Consider the following 22,015-nt stretch of genomic DNA (forward strand, 5'->3'; position numbering starts at 1 on the left):
ATAAGAACAAAAACTAAAAACTAAAAAGCCCTTATACTAAAAAAAGAAACATATCACACAAAAAGAAAAACATCACTAGGAACTTAGGGATAAGATAGACAGACAGACAGACTTAGACATAAGACATTAAAATTGAATATGATTAATACTAAGTCTATGAGGTAGTATGACTAACACTATATTTGGAGTTTGTTACTCTGATTTTTGTTTATTTAAAAATAAAATCGTCAAGTGTTTTTTCCAAGTCGCCTGGGACGTACTATTACGCAGAGGAGGGGGTAAGTCGTTCCATATCTTGGTGGCAGAGTATTTAAACCCTCCCTTATATTGAGCAGATCTGTGAGCTGGTACCACTAATTTATTTGCTTCTCTCCTACGGGTACATTTCTGCTGCACGTCTCTAACCCAGTCCAGCTTACCGTACAGGTATGTCGGCCTTTTCTTAAAAATAACTTTATGAACTAGACACGCGAGATGTATTTTTCTTCGAGCTTCCATTTTTAATGTGTCTGTATCGTTAAGAAACGGCGTGATGTGAGCTCGCTTTGGGACAGGGTAACAGAAACGAACGCACGCATTTTGAACTCTCTGTATGGCCTTTTTGGTTTTTTCATACAGTCGTGGCCCGTATACTGTGTCACAATAGTTAAACTGAGACAGTACAATGGATTCGACAAGTATTTTCCTAATGGGTTGTGAAAGATATTTTCTAATATTATATAATGTTTTTAAACGATAAAAGGCATTCCTTATTTTACAATTTATATGTTCTACGAACCTGAGTTCATTATCCATAACTAACCCTAAATTAACAGCACTGTCCACCCTTCGCAAGACCTGACCGTGAACTTTAATATGAACCGATTGCGATATTACTTTGTTGCGCTGTATTTTGGTACCCAATAACATGTATTTTGTTTTACTTGCATTTAATATTAATGAGTTTTTATTTGCCCAGTCTGAGATATTATTCAAATCTTCATTAATGAGTTCAATTGAGGTTTTCGCGTATTCGGGTTTGAAGGAGTAATATATCTGCGTGTCATCTGCGTACAAGTGTGTTTTACAGTATTTTATGTGTTTAGGGAGATCTGCCGTAAAAAGGATAAATAAAATGGGACTTAAAATTGATCCTTGGGGGGTTCCTTTAGTAACATTTTTGCGATCTGAGTGTAATGTATCTCCCTGTTCGGTCGTGATTTCTACATATTGACTTCGGTTAGTAAGGTAAGAACGGAACCAACAACAAGCCTCATCCGAAATACCATAATATGAGAGTTTTGCTATGAGTAAGTCGATATTCAAACAGTCAAAAGCTCTCGAGAAGTCCAGTAAAACAAGTGCGCTACACATACCAGAATCTGTTGCAGTCACGATTTCGTCACTGACATGTGCAAGAGCTGTCGCAGTGCTAAAACCACTTCGGAACCCTGACTGTATTTCAGGCAGGATACCTGTAGCTTCTAAGTATTTAGTGAGCTGATTACAAACCACTCTTTCCACAATTTTCGATAAAACAGGCAAAATACTAATCGGCCTCAGATCCTTAAAATCTTCAACTTTTGCACTTTTAGGAATAGGTTTTATTTTAGCTATTTTCCAACTATCCGGGAATTTATTTGATTTGAGACAATTATTTACTATTTCTGCTATAGCTGGTAAGGTAAAAGGTAGCGTTAGCTGTATCATATCAATCGAGATAGAATAATGTCCGGTGGCTTTTGTTTTAATATTAAAAATTGTTTTTTCAACTTCTTCCTGTGAAATGCAATCAATATGAAAACTATTTCCAGAAAACTTGTTTTGTTTAAAGTATTGCAGTGTTTGAACATCAACAAAATCATTATCCGGTACATGCAAAAAGAAATCATTAATTTTATTGGGATCGCAGAGATGTTGTGGAACGGTAGCTTGAGAAGCTGTATTTTTGCCAAGCGGACAGGTACGTTTTAATTGATCCCACATCTGCTTGGGTTTATTTTTATTATTATTTATGTAAAAGGTAAAATAACCTTTCTTTTCTCTCTCAATAGCTCCCGTTACGTAGTTTTTAAGTGTCCTATAGTAATCTAAAATAACATCATTTTTCGACGAGAGTGCCCTATTATGTGCTTTGTCACGTAACGACATCATTAATTTTACGTTTTCCGTTATCCAGGGCGTAGGTTTTGTGCATACTTTAGATCGCGTAATTGGTGCATGTTTATTAAAAAGTTTGAGAATCATTTCATTAAAGTAATTCACCTGGTCATCTACATTGGTCATAAGTAGAATGTCACCCCAAGTAATACTTTCTAGGTCTGTATTAAATTCCTCTCGATTAATCCTATCCAGCAATCGCCTGCAGATATACCTAGGAACTTCTTTATGTTTTTCTATATTAAAGACCGCTATTACCATGGCATGGTCACTAAGTTCTGGGTTATGGTGGATGCTCACACTCTTACATAGACCAGGTGAATCAGTTATAACAAGATCCAATAGAGTGGCTGAGTGAGTATTCACCCGAGTCGGAGCCTTCACAACAACTTCCATTCCATGTTGGGAAAGAAATGTAAGCAATTCGCGAGCTGCTGGTTTGCTAGGTTGCAGGAAATCAACATTAAAATCAGTAAGAAGGATTAAATGTTTATAGTATGAAAAAACACTCACGGACTCACTCAAACCCTCTATCGCAACATCAACCGACACAGACTCCGGCCTATACGCTGTCCCAACCATCAAACGCCCTCTGCCGGGTAGCGCTAATTCCATCCATAGTTGCTCAAGAGGTGAGTCCGAATGTGGCCTGATTCGCACACGCAATCCCTTTTTAACATAAAATCCAACACCTCCACCGCGCACACTACTACTTCGCGATTTATGCTTAAATATATAGCCGGGCACCAGAGGCGCAAATTTATCGCCACCTTCTTTAATCCAGGTTTCATTTATAGCTAATATATCGGGTTTATATCTGTCAATGCTAGCCAAAAGCTCATCCTGTCCTGTGTTCAATGATCGCGCATTTAGCAGTCCCAAAGTCAAATTGTAAGCTTTATTAGTAATCATTAGAAATGTTATTAATACTCACATAATTTTGGTGCAAGCTATATGAAATACAAGTGTCAGTCATACTCCCATGTATAGTAGATATACTAACCCTGATTAAAATCAGTTCCAAATACAAGCACATAGTCCGTAAAATTAAACCTATAACAGTGATAAACAGAATAACAATATAAAAAAACTTATTATGCAACAACGCTATGAAAAAACAACAAGCATTAATGGAAAATAATACATCAATTCTCATGATTTGATGTTTACGTACTAACAGTATCCTTGCCAAAAACACCCGTAAGGTCCGCCTCCGAGCGAATACGATGACGTGTTGATCCGTTCTCCTTTTTGACAAGTATTTTACCATCCCGCGTCCACACAAATCGCCATTTGACACGGCCAGCTATCTCGCGGGCCCGTTGGAACAATTGACGATTTAGTTTAGTAAGCCTCTCGTTTACATAGAACTTGCACGGTGGGCCAGCAATACCCATGTCCGCGGTAGTGACTCCACGCCTGACTCGAGCGGATTTCAGCAGCGCGTCGCGGCTTGAACGTCGTGTTAATCGCACAGCGATAGGCCGCGGACGGGGTGCAGGTCCTCCCTCTACAAGTGTGCGCGATGCACCGACTCGTCTCGCGTCCACTATGTCCCTCTCCTCTAGCTGTACGCCAAGCTTGGTGGCAACTGTGAGGACTATGTGGGTAATACCTTCCCCTGGAGCTTCTGGTATACCAGCAATCTCCAGGTCATTGGACAGTAGATCCTGTTCCCGCTCTTGCAACTCCTGTTTAAGTAGATCTACTTGTTCTTCCAGGTCATTCGATTGGTATTTCACATTTATCTTTTCTTCCAATTTGTCCATTCTAGCTTCCAGTGCATCCATGCGTTCGTTACTTTTAGTTATTATAGCCGTTAAATCCATTACTGATGTTCTAAGACTACTCATTTCTATACGTGCGGCTCGCAGTTCTCCCCAAAATAAACTTATATCCTCCATTGAAGTAATATCTGAGATGACTGACTCTGCGTTTAAGTCCGTAGCTGGCTGTATCACGGACATTGGTATGTCCGGTTTGAGTGACTTCCCTGGTTTACGGCGCTGTGTTATGTAGAATGACATATCATGCTCAGGTGGATCACTAATAAGCTCACCTTGCACTTTGACAGATGGAGCCGCACAGCGTATGGGAGTGTTTGTATTGTCTACTTTTGGTTGCTTGCTACAACACTCAGGGCAGCGCCACGCACGTCTATGATCACTGCTCATTTGATTAAAATGCTCAGGAGATATATTTGCGCATAATAAGTCATAAGCTGATTTACACAATAAACATACTAGATATTCGTCATGAGTAATTCTATTCTTACAACCTAAGCAATCTTGGGTTAAACGATGTTTCGGTAACGGCATTTCGTTTTTATTTTTGTTATAACCGCAAACTCAAATAAATGCAATAAACCAGTAAACAATACAGCTGATTGTCGATCGTTGAGACGTATGCCACTATGTTCGCGGCAAGAACGTCCTAAGCGCCGTGCAATACGTGTCGCTTACGCGTTAAATCAAGAAGCTATTGTTGTCACTCAAATGGACAGCGATTTTTAAAAGTTTCTTGTTCACTTTTTATTGTTATTTGTTTATTGTTTATAATACACTATTAACAACACAGTTTATCACTTCACAATATTTCTAGTTGGTCACTGAAGAGTTACACTGCATATTACAAGAATTTATATGGATTAACAGTGTTAAAGGGATTTTTAAGCTTTAGAGATGTAAATTAACGTGTTGTTGTTTCGAGTGCGCGCGCGATTTTTTTGCATTTTTGATTTTTTTGCATTTCAATAAATATGATTCATAATATTACTTGCCAACGTGTATTTCGCTTAGTTGCCGTTGGTTCCATAAGTCTATATATATTTCTTTTTTATGGAATAGTTTGGCGGACGAGCATATGGCCCACCTGATGCTAAGTGGTCACCATCACCCATAGACAATGACGCTGTAAGAAATATTAACTATTCCTTACATCGTCAATGCGCCACCAAGCTCGGGAACTAAGATGCTATGTCCCTTGTGCCTGTAGTTACACTGGCTCACTCACCCTTCAAACCGGAACAAAACAATACTGCGAACTGTTGTTTAGCGGTAGAATATCTGATAAATGGGTGGTACCTGCCTAAGCGGGCTAGCACAAAGCCCTACCACCAAGTAATAGCGAATGCACCAGCAACCTTGGAAGCTACTATATTATGCCTCTGGTTAAGCTGGCTCACTTATATGTATATAACAATACTTGGTATTGCTGATTGGCGTTTATCTTTATGGCGAATATCTGGTGATTTGGCATGTATCATAAAGTATTTAATAGCCGTAACCACAAAAACAAGATTGAAATTTAATTTTCTCATAGTAATTATTTAAGTTTACGACAGTTAAATTAACCCAAGCTTGACTTGGATAGTCAATTAGCACTTTTAAGTAAAATTCTAAGTATTAAAAATTAATATTATTTTCAAAGTATGAAAGTAAAAAATTGAAATTAATTAATGTTCGCTTATTCTTAATTTGTACTTCTAAAATTTCATTTAACTAGTCAAAATATACCAAAAGTATTTCGGCTAGTTCATTTGAATGAACATGCAAATGATATGTCATTAACAATGCTTTTTGTTTTACTTCAGTACAGTAGGGGTAACACCAGTAGCGTAGTTGGTTGATTAAAGACCCCGGTGCATAGAAAAAGATTCAGGCACTCACCCCCTGTTTCCCATCCCTCTATAACTTAGAATTGCCTTTAAGAAACTTAAGGTTTAGTTTAGAGGGCCCACTAAAATCTGGGACAGTAATGAACTGCACCGCCTGCCCTACGATAGCTACGCCACTGGTTACATCTTAGACGAAGACATAAGAACATGTTCACACACAGACTCAAAACATATGTTTTAAATATTAAGTTGTTATATACCTTTTAATACAATGATATACAATTTTCTATCAGGCCGTTTCGGCAAGCATAAATTGTCGATATATTGAACGATTTCGTTTCGTACACTAAGCCTATTATATTAATTAGTAAGTGACAGACAGTGACGTTATGTTATGCCAATACGATCACATATTCCTCCGATTGGCATTTGGGTCGTTCATAAAACCTGTATACATAGGAAGGTATCATGAAAAATTTCAGTTGTGTCGTGAAAATGGGAACTTTTCAAGCTTGTAAATCCCGAGGATGGATTATGATTCCATGGTTAATTACATGCTATAAGAATTACTCAGCAACGGCCTAGAGCTACGAACTTCGCAGGGCTATAATCCCGTGACTCGGAAAATACGTTATGTAGTACTGTATATATATCTCCAACCCAAAATTGCACCTGGTTTTGCTCTTGTGAAGAACAATACCGCACGGTCATATATATCTGTTAGCCGATTACACCAAAATTAGTGTATGAAAATGTTGTCAGTGTGCATTATTGTTTATCAAATTTATTAGTATTTCAATATTGAATATTATCTAATTTGGATAGCTAGCTTATTAAATTCGTTTTAGGTAAAAGGATTATTTTAATACCGATCGCGATAAAGCGCTTAATGGATGGTACCCCGGTCGATTCCACCACAATTGATGGAAGCCCAACAGCTTCGTGACTTGATACAGACGGCTTGATTTAAGCCCGCAGCGCTTACAGCTTATTTACAATTTTATTAGCTTCCATTCGTATTTACTGCGATCCAAATTATATCGTTTATTTTGCAGTTTATTAACTTAACGTGTATATTATTATAGTAACAAAATTTAATTTAAATAAATAAAAAGCAGCAAACTCAAAATGGAATTAGATAGTTCTAGAGAGAATTTATAATGAAAAAGAATATCTATGAATAATGGGTAAATAAATGCCCACTAAAAGCAGAAAAGTGTGACAAAAAAGATTCGTAAAAGCAGGAGAGTACGTCATACCGGTAGTCGTGACGGCATCTTATCAAAGGATGTTTTGCCTCAAATATAATAATTAATTAATAAATATGGGATTCTAGTTAAATTAAATTACTGAAAATGTAATATTATTAATGCGTATTTATAGTTATTTAATACAAAAATGAATCAATGCAAGACTTTGTGAAGGCAAGTTTGCATAATATCGTGTTTTTAATTCAGTAATGTAACGACCCTATTATATTAAAAACTTTGAACTTTTAAAGGCAAAATTGTTAAATGATTTGATAAAGAAACTCAAATATTCGTAAAAATAGTAAAAGCGTCAATAGCGCAATGATTTACGGGTCGCCTATCGATGTAAAAGTCTTAAGATCGATCCTGACCCTAACACACGTTGTTAAGCTTAAAATTAGGGGTAAATAGGAATATAAGTAATTTCTTAATTAATTAATTAATCTTAGTATTCCTACTATTTTTTTAAAATTAATAAATTTAACTTGATGACTAATATACTTACGTTATCCGATGTGAACTGAAGCTGTATTATCTGATACCTGGAAACTACGAGCATGAAAATTAGTGATTAGGATTATATGACGTTGCCTATCTCATAACCCAGGCATAATGGGAATTCCTAAAATTCAGCGTAGTGGTTACAAGATTGTACTAAAGCTTTGAAATATTTAAAATTAGAAACATAATATTCTATATATATCTTAAGGTTTTAGGTTACAATTAAGAAATGTTTCAGATACTTATTGTATATCAAAAATTGGTGTAGATAATTCCTCATAGAGATCAGTATTTAGGGACTATTGCTTATAATATAGAGAAGAGATAATGGTTCAATCTGTTAATAAGAAAAGTTCCAAGACCTATTTGTATGTGCGTTATTTTTCCTGATTTGCAAGCACTTATAAGAGTACGTTCCACTATGTTTAGGGTTCACCACTGGAGGTGACTTATACTCCAAGTTTTCAATACCAGTTATTTAAAACACCCGCATTGGCTCTTTATTTGCTATCTATAATTACATAGTTTATATTTTGAAAAGATGTGAAAAGTCTTAAATATTTATCAAACAACCGTATATGTATGTATGTGTATCTGATCACTTATAAAGACGCGTTCCTATACTTTAAATTATAATCGGTGAGCATTAGTATGTGTGAATGACACTCGTACTTACAATATATTGTCTTGAAGTTCATAAAATGACTAAATGTAAGGACAGCAACAAAAGTAATATATTAAATTTATTAAGTTCATTTTATTCAAACTGTGATAATTTAACGGGGAAAGGTGAGTTTTTGAGAGTAGATTTATACTCAGTTCGAATATTAGTTTGAATTCTTCTAAAAAGTATGCGCTGTACTTCTAATCATAGTGTTTTTTTATGTAAAATTCTTATAATTAAAGTTTGGTATATTATGTTTTTTTAAATAAATCTACTGATCTTACTTATTTAGGACAAATAATAATTCTTCGACTCATAAGGCCGGCTTCAAAGAAGTTTGAATTATTTTATTGTCTCGAACATCAGCAACGATCCAATAAAAATTCCTTTGTTATGACGCATATTTTAATAAACTCAATCGTATGTGAATACAGGGCTTTGTGTGCGACGTCCAACGACAAAATTCTTATATAAGCTTTTTGCTATAAATCTCCACTTGCTTTTTTTGATTCCCCACTTTACTTTAGCTTATGAATGCCGCACTGGTTTAGTGGTTATAAAGCGTATCCCGTGGTCAAGAGTTCAAACTACCATATTATGTAAGTTAATGATTTTTTATTTTTTTATGGTATAAGTTGACGGACAAGCATATGGGCCACCTGATGGTAAGTGGTCACCATTACCCATAGACAATGAAGCTGTAAGAAATATTAACTATTCCTTACATCGACAATGCGCCACCTACCTTAGGAACTAAGATGTTATGTCCCTTATGCCTGTAGTTACACTGGTTTACTCACCCGACAAACCGGAACACAACAATACTGAGTACTGTTATTTGGCGGTAGAATAACTGATGGGTGGTACCCACCCAGATGGGCTTGCACAAAGCCCTACCACCAAGTAAAAGTATTTTCTGTAGAAAATAAATTTAAGATTCAATGAGCCAGTGCTTTGGTGGTATATTAGTGTGTTGTCGGTGGTGAATAGCACTTTAAGGTAACTGAAATCCCAGTCCGACTATTTACGTCGTAAAAAATTAACAATTATTTTATTTAATAAAGAAACGTCTCTAGAAATGTATGTTACCAATTAAACAATAAGTATAATTAAATGCACTCACAACATTTTCAATTCAACGCATTTATTAGGTCTTAAGTAATAAGACGCGATATTATGTAACATGCAGAATCCTTACAAAATGTCGAAGTAAACACACGTACTTACTTAAATGTGAAACAGAATATTGTTGTAATCTCTTATAAGAAATGTACGATGGTAAAGTATTAGTTTACTAAATTTCGGAAACCGAGACAAACACAGACACTTAAAATGCTACGAAATTTTAAAATAGTCTTTTCAGCCGTTAAATTCACGGCATTCTAATGTTATAACACCTTGATGTGACATATTCAAATCAAAAATACAATTTAAAAAAAACTTAGAATGAGAATTCTCTTTTTGAAAATGATTTTATGACTATATTATATCTTATTTATTACAGACCGTTCTTGTGTTTATTACACGAGTTCTCTTTTGAGAACTATCACCAAGATTAGAGATGGCTAAACTTAATTAAGATCTCAAAATGTCACTTAAAATCGTAATTATATAAATGAATGTTTAATAGTACATACAATCTCCTACTTCGTTTCGATACGAGATACATTCAAAGCATACAACGATACGGTTGGAAAAATACTTTCACTATACTATATATCTGCTTTTAGCTTTCAAAGGTGATCTCAGAATTGACTGGGTTGATGTGGTACAATTCCGTCTTATTGATAGGTTGATTTCCGAAGGCTTTGGTGAATAATATATGTATCTTGGTTACGTCGTGCGCAATTGAAGTGGTTTGCTAGTTTGCGAAAAAGAACTGTTATTTTGTTTTTGATTACGTATTGCGATATAAATAAAAACATATAAAATGAATTATAGCACGAATACACTTCGTCGTATTTCATTATATAAGCCATGAGAGCAATTAACAAGAAGAAGATGAGATGTCTCATATTACCAAATGCACTTGACTTGTTTTTCTGTTTTAATTGATCACTAAGAACCGCTTTAATCTAAAAAATGTTCCAAGAATTTTAATTGTATTTTACACGTTTGATAAAAGTCAATGTCCTTTTATGTATCTTTTTTTATGTGGATGTCACTTTTCAAATGTTTTTTTGAACAGTTAAAGTAAAAAAGGAACTCACATTATCATATCACATATTAACAGGCAGTAACACACACATAGATAAACATGCTTATATGTAATATACGCTTCAACTTGTGAGAATGTAAACGCAGGAATCGAACTAGCTAGTTTAAACGGAAGATACGAAACTCGATGACACGCGATGATCAATAATTTACTATTCAATTAACTCTAGTACTATTAAGGATGTATACACACGTTGCAAACGCAGTATGCAGTGAAGTCACGCGTCTAACACAAGACTGAGACATTCTCTAAACGCAATGCATTACAGTTGCTTATAGTAATGAATTCGGGTGCGGTATTTTAATTCACTGTGCAATGTAATAAAACGAATATTTGAAGCGCGTTTTCAAAAAAATTAAGGAATATCATACAATTTTAGAAACAATATTTACACGAATCAAAGGTGATTTTCAGCTTATAAACTACAGTTTAGGGCCAAGTGGGCCAGTGGTTAGAACGCGTGCACGTTGAAAGATGATTGCGGGTTCAAACCCAGGCAAAGACCATGGAATATATGTGCACGGCAGCGAAGAAAAACATCGTGAGGAAACCTGTATGTGACAATTTCATAGAAATTCTGCCACATTTTTTTTCTCCCAACCCGCATTAGAACAGCGTGATGGAATATGCTCCAAACTTTTTCCCCAAAAAGGGAGATTAGGTCTTAGTCCAGCAGTGGGAAATATACAGGCTGTTGTTAAACTATAGTTATTTGGTATAGTCTTATGGTAGACACTGGTTGTTTTTAAATGTATGTATTTAATATAATTTATTAAAACATGTTTTCACCGATGCCGGCGAGACATCGTTAAAAAATTGGAAAGTGTAAAGAGTTTGTAATAAACAAGAAGTTTTATTAGTCGTTAGGATATTTGATAAAGCATTCGCTTCGATTACCTTTAAAAAATATCTCGATACATTGACCTTTGATATAGTTATGAGTTTCGTTTTTTATATTTTATTTATCATTTCATGTTCATGCTTTCATGATTTCACCCACGTTAGAATATTCATGTTTGGGGATGTATTTGATTTTACTACATGTTTATGGCAGTTTCATATGTGACAGAATTTCAGTGAAATTAGACATACGGTTTGATGATTGACAAATGTTCTCGTTCACTGCAAAGCACGAGATGAAAGATTTTTATAAAAAAAATCAAGGCAGCTGATTGGTTAAACAGTTGAATCTTAATCGATGATGTAACCATTATCTGTAATTAGGTAAAGTAGTAAAGTAAAAAAAAAGTAAAGTAACAGATTGTAAATTTCCCACTGCTGGGCTAATGGACTCCTCTCCCATTAAGGAGAGGGCTTGGAACTTATTCCACCACGCTGTTCCAATTCGGGTTGGTGGAATGCTCATGTGGCAGAATTTTAATGAAATTAGTCACATGCAGGTTTCCTCGCGATGTTTTCCTTCACCGCTGAGCATGAGATGAAATATAAACACAAATTAAGCACATATATACAGTGGTGTTTACGTGGGTTTGAACACAAAATCATCGGTTAAGATGCACGCGTTCGAACCACTGGGCCATCTCGGCTCTTAGTTTATAAAAGTCTTTATTAAAGTAGTGTAAAATAGTAACTACTAGTTTATTTCTAGCTCTTTTCGTTAGTATCTACTTTTCAGTGGTACCACAACATTTAATTCAACACTGAAATAGAATGATTTGAAAGTTCTGTTATATTTTTACTTGTATAAAGATCATTCAATGATATTAAGCATTTATTAAAGAATATTTATAAGTGCAAACGACAGCATCTGTCTGGACAAAGCTTTGGTGACAAATTGAGAAGAATTTTTTTAATGATGTCAATGACTGTGACCGCTCTATCCTCTGCGTTCGTGTAACTGTTTTTAGTTCTTATAGTCTATAGTTTTTTTAAGTATCGTTTAATTATTACTATTCTAACTAATCTATTTTAGGGTGTTTTTCGTAAATGGAAATAAATATATGCGCAAAATCGCCTCGCTTCTGCTGACATAGCGATCTATTTGAGATATTACGTCATTTGCATTTTTTATAGCGAAAAGGGTCATTTTGCTGTCGCTACTTACATATTTACATATGTGCTTTATCGACCTGATATTCAACATAACCTCGAAAACTTTAGACAATATTGTCGAGCAATATGACTTTCGTAACTACAGTCGTCCATTATCCGAAGCCAATCGTCTACGATACAAAGGATATCAGTATTTACCTATTATGATGGATCAGACTTATTGTAGAACATGTATCGATAAGTCGTTGAGAGATGAAATGTAACTCATCTCGAAGAGTTGTCGTTAATAACTCCGCAAGGAGCATGTTCTTAATCACCAGTATATGTAGGTTCGGATCATGTAATCGAGGATTTCAGCAAGAATTATTTAATTGACTCTATCTTACCTGATTACACCAACTAATCAAACTATAATGTGTACATGAACCAAACTACTCTTTTGCCATTCAACTGAGTATATCCGATAACTTGGCCATACAAGTGCTGTTATATAATTAAATTCATAAGACATATTAACTTTTGTATAAAATTCTGGCATTGATGTTTCTGGAACTGGTGTTTGCCTGGGTAGTTCCTTCTTAATTTCAATTATTAAAGGGTTACAACTAAGAAATAATGCTGCTAGCATTCTTACCACTATTCCACGCGGTCAATATTTATACAGTAACTACTTTTAGTTCATATTTGTATATATTTAAGCATTTAATGTTGTTAATTCTTATGTTAATAAAAGAAATGGCAGAAGTAAATGTTTTCAATAGGTCCGAATGACATTGAATGTGGAGTGCACTCTTACATGTTGTGGTAACTATTGATGGATGGCTTGTTGGTCAATTTGAAAACCTCAAACTAAGTTTCGCGTGACGCTAAAACTTTTGGGTTAGACAAACCTACAAATTCAATTTAGAAGAAGGGAATGACAGATCAAAATAAATAATAGTAAAGTGTTCCTCAATTCACTTGAACCATCACGTATCTTTGTTTTGACAAAAACAATAAATTATTCGAAATTAAATGTTGTGTTACCTGACGGAAGCAATAATAATTTTGAATCTAAAGTACCTGCGAACGCTCTTTATTAAAAGTTATTGAATATTATTAGCAGTTATTTTGTAGTTTTCTAAATTTCAAAGGTAATCGTTTATATTGACAATTTTTAGAGCGACTACGTTCGATCCAAAATATATATTTTATAAAAATAAACCATACATTTAAAACTCTTTTATTCGTGTGTTTGTCAATAAACTACTACTAAATGGCTGGTAAGATTTTGAAGTTTTTTTTTTTTTGTATATCCAAATTACAAAGTTTAGATTGGATATTTTTGTTTTCAAAAATAAATTCATCTGGTAAACAATTTCAAGACAATGTAGCTTAGTCCGTTCGAAAAACAAATTAAGATTATTTAGAAAAGATTCTTCGTAAATCTAGACAAAGACAAATAAATATCATCAACTAAATAATAAAAATAGAATACGATATTTTTCAATTGCTACAAATTAAACCAAATAAACCCCTCTCGTACTTGACCCGCATGTATTTATCAGATTGATAATCTCTTCATATGTAGGGTATTAAGTAATATGTCCCAGCTGTTGTACCAAGTGGTCGTTAAAGATACTTTAGAGTACTAATTATTTGTAATACTTGTTTCATTTACTATAACATAGTAGTTATAGAATAAAATGTAAACCAATGAATGTTTCAGATTTAATTAGTTACGTATTCATATAATTAAATGCATATTTTGTTCTTTTATTTCCGTATAATATAACTGTTTTATAAATTAGTGATTATGTAAAGAGGTGTTCTATGTACAAAAATGAAAAATATATGGTTATTTTTGTACGTAGATGTTAGATTTGATAACATAACAACATCCAAAATTGATACCAAACATTTTTTCAAATAAGTAAGTAAAAATGGTTTTTGCAAACACAATAATAATCGATATAAACTTCTGTAAAAGGAATTATTCTTATATTTATTATATGTTCGGCAAAACATCATGTATAATTATGGCTAAATAAACGTATTACTAAACAGATAAAAAAATTGTGAAAAACCCTGCCAGTTGGTATAGTTTCTGTTTCTTTCACATCTGTTGTATCCCAGCACACCGGAATGCCCCCTTGAAACAAGCAGGTATCGCTTGCTTGTACTACTGGTGGTCTCCAGAAAAATCCGTTAATCCCGGCTTCGGGGGAGAAGATCCGCTGAAGCATGAACTCTTGCTATCTATGGCATTTATCACACTTAAGAGAGAGATCTCCGCTCGTCTTTGCCCCAAGGTAATGCCCCTGGAGCCTCCAAGCAGCGAAATCCATCTAGGTGTGACGAGCTTTGTCCAAAGGCGTACACAATAGAATTGTAAGCACTAGATTATTACAGCTTATAGCGAATAGCTGTAAAACTATTTATAATTAAAGACCTCACCTTCGTAACATATAGTAACAGTTCTGTTCTCGAATTTCATGAAATTTGTTATAAAGTTGTGTTGAAGTCCAAGAAAGAACAAAGGACACGTGTTAGCTACAAAGGCTAAAATACGCGATTGAAGCCAAGGGTGTCTAATAAAAAACAAGCTACTCGGCTTTACCTGCAATCAATGGCCCACAGGTCAATGTAAATAGCCTCAAAAATTAGGCTATAAAATGCAAAAATAAAATTAATAATTTACACGGCTTCTATTTGAGATCATACATTCGTATTTAAAATTTAAACTTATTACTTTTATTTTCAGGGCTAGGAGTGTAGTAATTTTAAATTACAGAATTAATTAAAATGTTTTAATTAAGTACCCTTAACATTTCATTAAAATATGTAAAAAGTTTTCATTATTTTAAACGAATTATGTGATTTTCGGAAATAATGTATGTAGGTATAATTAAATTATGGATACATTATAGGTTAATTACTCCTAATATACCTTTTACTTTTCTTAAAACACACACACACAGACACACACTCACAGAACCGTTTGATGATTTTAGTTCATTGTTTACATTCCATTTTCAAAATCTACATGTCAAAACGTAATCCCTATAACAAATAGTCGGAAAGATAATTATGTTGCCTACAAAATACGACCTGGTGCAATGATAGCCCCGCAACTCGAAAGACCAGGGTCAGACGTAAATCCTTAAAAAGATAAATGCGACGGAGTCAAAGTTATCTGGATGAACCATTTATAATCCGTTTTAGTGCAGCTGTTAGTTCTGCAGCGCTGAGGACAGCCGTTAATCTTGATGATCCCGTCTGTTGACTTTGCGGAATTAACTCCTTGTCTAAACAAAAAAAGACATTTTTTAAAAGACCTTTTAATATCCAATTGATGTTTATCGGACTTGAGCGTCGTTTTTTTCTTTAAACGTGAATACTTAAGATGACATCTGCAATCATTTGACCAGCTCCTTTCGTTTCTTTGATTTCATACAATTTTTATTCTATCAAATATATTTTTAAAGTATTTTCAAACACGATACTAATCATATTGTGTTCGTTTTGTGAACAGGCGACAAACATAAACAATTAGAAGGATAGATACTCGATTCGAATTACTAATTAGTCTGATTCAGGGATCAGTTGTCTGATTGTTCGATTTATTTCAAAATATATTTTTCTAATTTTTCTTCATTCAAATTCATCATTTTATAAACAATCAACTTATAACCTCCATATACATTTTGGTTACAGTATTTTTCTCAGCGGATTCTACGTAACAAGAGATAATCTATTGCGCACACACACTGGTGTACTACCTATTTCTCTATAGGATAGCAATCTGAAACGACCGAAGATCTGGTCCAGGACAAATGCTTTATACAAGGGATCGTACTCGATTGCCTAGAAAAGAAATACCAGTTTCCAAATTCACGGATACAGACGAAATTTTATAAGATATACAATACTAATCGCAACAGGAATTCTTATTGAATACATAAAACATCACATTATCCGTTAATTCGTCCTAATAAATAACAATAATTTATAAATGGGATACTAATTTATGATTTTATAAACACAACCAATTTGTGATTATAATTCATCTCGTGCTCGACGGTGAAGGAAAATATCGTGAGGAAACCTGCATATGTCTAATTTCATCGAAATTCTGCCACATGAACATTCCAACAACCCGCATTGAAACAGCGTGGTAGAATATATTCCAAATCATCTCCTTAATGGGAGAAGAGGCCTTAGCCCAGCAGTGGGAAATTTACAAGCTGTTACTGAGTACTGAGATGCTAATTTGATTCGTTTATATTGACATCTTACAAGCAGTAAACAATAAATATTAAATAATAGTTATCGTTATACAACATATAATATAAATTGACGCGTATGGCTTCCCGACAATTGTACGACCATCGTCTATTCGCTACGTAAATCGATAGGCAGTCGACATTAAGCCGAAGATTCAAATGATTGTTAAGAAATGTTGATAACTTATAAATGAATACCTATTAGTAATTCTATTAAAATAAGACTAAGAATATTAAGAATTTTTCTATACAGTGAGCTTATTATGATCGACTTTTCTTCAACCATTCCACGCGGTCGCTTTTTGTAGAATAAATACATATTTTATTTTAATTCGCAAATTGTATAAGTATTCCTTTCATCAAATCTTGTTTTATATAGAGTTATTGCCCTTGCTGGTCTTAAAATAAATCGCTTTGAAACCAAATTAAAGGATATTAGAAGGTAATGATGATTTATAAATAATAAATAAATATGAGAAAAAATCACGTACATTATTCTGATCCCAATATAAGTAGCTAAAGCACTTGTGTTATGGAAAATCAGAAGTAACGACGGTACCACAAACACCCAGACCCAATACACCATAGAAAACTAATGATAACCAACATCGACTCAGCCGGGAATCGAACCTAGGACCTCCGAGTGGGGTTGACCCATGAAAACCGGTGTACACACCACTCGACCACGGAGGTCGTCAAATTTGTTTGTTTTTTAATGGTGATCACAAATGACTTTCACTGTTTAGAAAATATAAACTATTCTATGGATAATAATAAATACCTAGTTTTGTACGCTGAAAGTTTAAGACTTTTATTTAATTCGTTATACAAATTAGTTTTTGATTCATGAATAATGTCAATTTCTTGGTCCTTAAACAACTTAGTCTCGACAAGGCGTGGTTAATTCGTTTTGTGATTTTCTTATATTTAAAATCGATTGTGATTTATTTTTTTATCATTACATATTCGTATGTATATATAAATACATATATGCATATGATTATCCTGTGTGATCGAAAATCTTTCCCTTTTTAAACTAAATTCGACCAATTTTAAATTTATTTACATTGATTATCCATCTGTGTTTAATTTGTAATTAATTAAATATGTGCGAGATGTACTTGCTTTAGTACATTTGACGTCCTTTAAAACAAGTAACTGCGTACTCATTTTCTTAGTACATAAAATTCTAATTTAGATACTATTAACAGTGCTCAACCATGCTAATAAAATTCGTCTAGAAAAAAGGATCTTTCGGACCCGTCCGATACATCAACGTTATTTCTATTTGAGAAGGGATGTTGAAGTGTTATATAAAGTAATAGCTATACTGAAAATCCGGGTCATCAAATACTTCAAACTTTACGGTTAATGTCTCAAAATCCGAGGGTTTTCGTATTTATATTATTATTGCCTTTGTTTAACCCAAAACTACACTGTATCGAATTTTCGACGCATAAATTTAGAATGTTTGGGATACTCTTATACGTCAATGCTTCGTAATGTATATTACAATGAGCGGAGGTTTTTGATAAGGCTATTTACGACAAAATGTTAAATTGGTTTAATTTCAAGGCGAAATATAAAAGGTAATACATATCGCCTAAACATAATTATACAGGCAATCAGTCATACTATGTTTTGTTTTGCTTTGTTTGGTGTTTTAAATTATATGAATTACCGGTTTACGTAGTTCATGTCACAAGAAATAAAATAGGAGCAGTTTCAATCTAATTTGAATTCGAAATTTGAATTTTGACATTGAAATATAAGATGAAAAGTGGTAAAAACTAAACGTTCAATATAAATAGGTTTTATTATCATAAATAATGTTCTCATAGACGAATTACTGAAATTAAGTTAAATTGTTTATCGAAACGAGTGAGAGATACCTACTTAGTCCAATACTGAGATGACCGCTGAGGTTGTTTCTGGCGTTGAGACCTCGATTTTAAAGTTAATATTTAAGTCGGACGTATAGCATTTCACACAAGACTTAGAATGTGGACATGGTTGTATGGAAGTAATGAATGAATATGATAACTATATTTTCACTATACTTTTGGTACTTATTTATAAATTTATTAATAATATTTTTTCTTGGTGGTAGGGCAACCCCGCCTGGGTAGATACCACCCACTCATCAGATATTCTACCGCTAAACAATAGTAGGTACGCAGTATTGTTGTGTTCCGGTTTGAAGAGTGAGTGAGCCAGTGTAACTACAGGCACAGGGGACTTAGCATCATAGCATTTTAGTTCCCAAAGTTGGTGGCGCCTTGACAATTTAAGGAATAGTTAATATTTCTTACAACGTCATTGTCTATGGGTGATGGTAAGTGTGTGCTCGTCCACCAACCTATTCCATACTAATCATCAAATAAAATATTTCACTTTCACTTCATTGGTGGTTCAGCAAATATCTTCATCAGGTCGATCCTATGTCAAACTGCGCGATCATCATAAAAATTCACTTCATTAATTCGAAAACTTAAAAAATATTTTTATATGATATCTTTTGCATTGTTTATTTAATAAGTGGAGTACCAACCTAGACGTACTCTATTAAAATTCTAGAAATTGGTTCGTACAGTCTATTGCTAACGCAGCACCGTATACCCAATTGATTAATTGGCACTCTTAAGCCGATTAATTGACGAGTCAATATTTAGCTAGCGAAAATTTTTCATTACATTCTTGACAAAAAATAATTCAATCCTTATTGTCATTGAAATAAATATCAATATTGAATAACCGATCTGAACCTATAAATAACAAAGATATTTTTTTTATTTATTTCTGAAATTCATTAGGTATATTATTTTTAAAATTCGATCAGTTATGACTTTTCGTTTCTTAGATGTAATAATATCAGATGTAAAGATTGCCCTAAAATATTACAATATTTAAAAATAGTAATACCACCGATGTTCCAAATACAAAAAACGCAGGTTTTTTTATTTTATCAAAAAGGTTACTTATTTATTAATGTGCTCAATTGTTTAGATGTCTTTTACAAATTAACAATTTAAGGTGACCAAAATGCTAAGTCAAAAAAAAAACAAATTATATCAGTTCCTTTTTATTTTAATGAAAAATTCAGACGATTTCACTAAGTTATCTCCTTTATATTTTATACCGATGAGAAACATTTTTACTGCACGTTTTTTATACTACAGTCTTCATGGGTGAGGCGGTGAAAACGATTTATTCTTCAATATCAATCTTATACATACTGATGGGGAAACATAATTCAATTTGGCTGCTTTTTCTCGAACCCCGTATTCGAGTCCCAGCGCGATATAAAACGTTGAATTTTATTTCGGCCAAACGAATTCGGTTAAGCTATTTTTTTAATACACATTTTTTTGTAATTTGATTACGCAAAATGTTTAAAGCATATAAATAACTAGCGAAACGGCCCGGTTTCACTCGGGTGCATGATGACATTACAGTAGAAACTTCTACAATTATCAGTGTTTTTTTACGAAATTATATATAAAAACTTCTCGAATCAAAACCGCATCAAAATTCGTTGCGTACTTTTAAAGATTTCAGCATACATAGAGATATAGGGATAGAAAAAGCGACTTTGCTTTATACTATGTAATGATGATGAAAGAACTTTTGGGGAATTTCAAAAATATATATTGAAAAATCATAGCAATTCGTAACGTTATTTTGTATTTCGAAACCGTCTATCTTTGACCTTTTATTGTGATGTAAAATTATTTAAATTTATCGCGACGTGATTCTCGCATTTAGAATGATCTAATTATTCGTCCGATTGGTGAAAATGGCCGATGATTATATTTTCGACCGAGTAGGAAATTGTTTTATCGCTTCTGTCAATATCTGTTAAGAATTTAAATTGAAATGTCAAAAAAATATGATGTAAGAAAATTACATTGAGTATTATTTTACGGTTCTGATTTACAGCTAATAAACCCTTTATATCATTTATTATAATAGAAATTGCAATAGTTGAATATTATTATAAGAATTAATAAAACCTATTGCTGTATGGATTTTTTAAAATTATTATTAACTGGTTTCCAATTACCATTAACATAATTTCATCAATTTTCAATAAAAAATAACTTTGAATTGGTCTCATTGCTTGTGACAATAATATACATTCAATTATTTTTATTCGAATTAGCTTGCCATAAAGATTTCGGCAATCAAACTAATATTAATAATGTCTAATTATAAGACCACTTCGGAACCAAAGAGTTTATCGTGTAACACGAAAGTGAAATGTCAAAAAGCTATTTTAGATATTGACTATAATTTCATGATTGCGTTTCGTATTGAGTTCTTATAGAACAAAACTACTGGATTTGGACATTTAGATTATTATCTATTTATTAAAGTCACATTACATTGTAAAATGTATTAATACCTTAATATAAAATAACTAACAACGGATAATGACGACATTATACCAATGTTTACTTCCACGTTACAGGATACTTCCAGAGATAAATAAGACTTTAGGTAAATGATCAACGTCATCAGCTTCACCGAAGTTAGTTCATTATAACATATCCTTATTAATGGCCGTGATTCATCACTGTTTAGTTAAACCATGTTGTGTCACTGTCACACACACAGGCTAGCTAATGAAGCGTGAAAGAGATGACAGGTCGTGTAATTAATTTTAATTATTAAGCGTGACCTGTATTATATCACCTGTTTGTTGCGGATTAATTCTGATTTGCACTGAGAACGTCTTTATTGCGGGATATTTTTGTTTCGACTCGACTTCTACTTGGTGGTAGGGCTTTGTGCAAGCCCGTCTGGGTAGGTACCACCCACTCATCAGTTATTCTACCGCCAAATAACAGTACTCAGTATTGTTGTGTTCCAGTTTGGAGGGTGAGTGAGCCAGTGTAACTAAAGGTACAAGGGACATAACATCTTAGTTCCCAAGGTTGGTGGAACATTGACAATGTAAGGAATTGTTAATATTTCTTACAGCGTCATTGTCTATGGGTGTCGGTGACCACTTATCATCATTTGGCCCATATGCTCATCCGCCAACCTATACCATAAAAAAAATCGACGTGATATTATTGAAATATCCGAGAAATGTCTATTCAGATAAAAATTGATCAAATTGCGTTTATTACCTTTGTTAGCAACAGTGACAACTATTCGTATCTCTATTTAATTACTTGCTTTTATTTGGTCATTTATGTGGATTACTAGTAGACATATGTCAATATAGATTTTTTTCTCTTTCTATGTATCGATGGCTTATATTAATATGATGTTGTGTTTAATGTATCAAATATATTTATTAGTTAAGTTTTCTATTAATTACTATATTTTTTATTTAAACAT

At 33.5% G+C, this 22,015-nt stretch overlaps 1 protein-coding gene across 3 annotated transcripts in view; it reads left to right on the plus strand.

The window, feature by feature from the left end:
* Nucleotides 1-22,015, plus strand: part of LOC124544047 (nephrin-like) — a 246,889-nt gene that overhangs the window by 54,543 nt on the left and 170,331 nt on the right. The window lies entirely within an intron of this gene.

Source organism: Vanessa cardui, chromosome 4 (assembly GCF_905220365.1).
Source record: "Vanessa cardui chromosome 4, ilVanCard2.1, whole genome shotgun sequence".
Classification (NCBI taxonomy): Eukaryota; Metazoa; Arthropoda; class Insecta; order Lepidoptera; family Nymphalidae; genus Vanessa; species Vanessa cardui.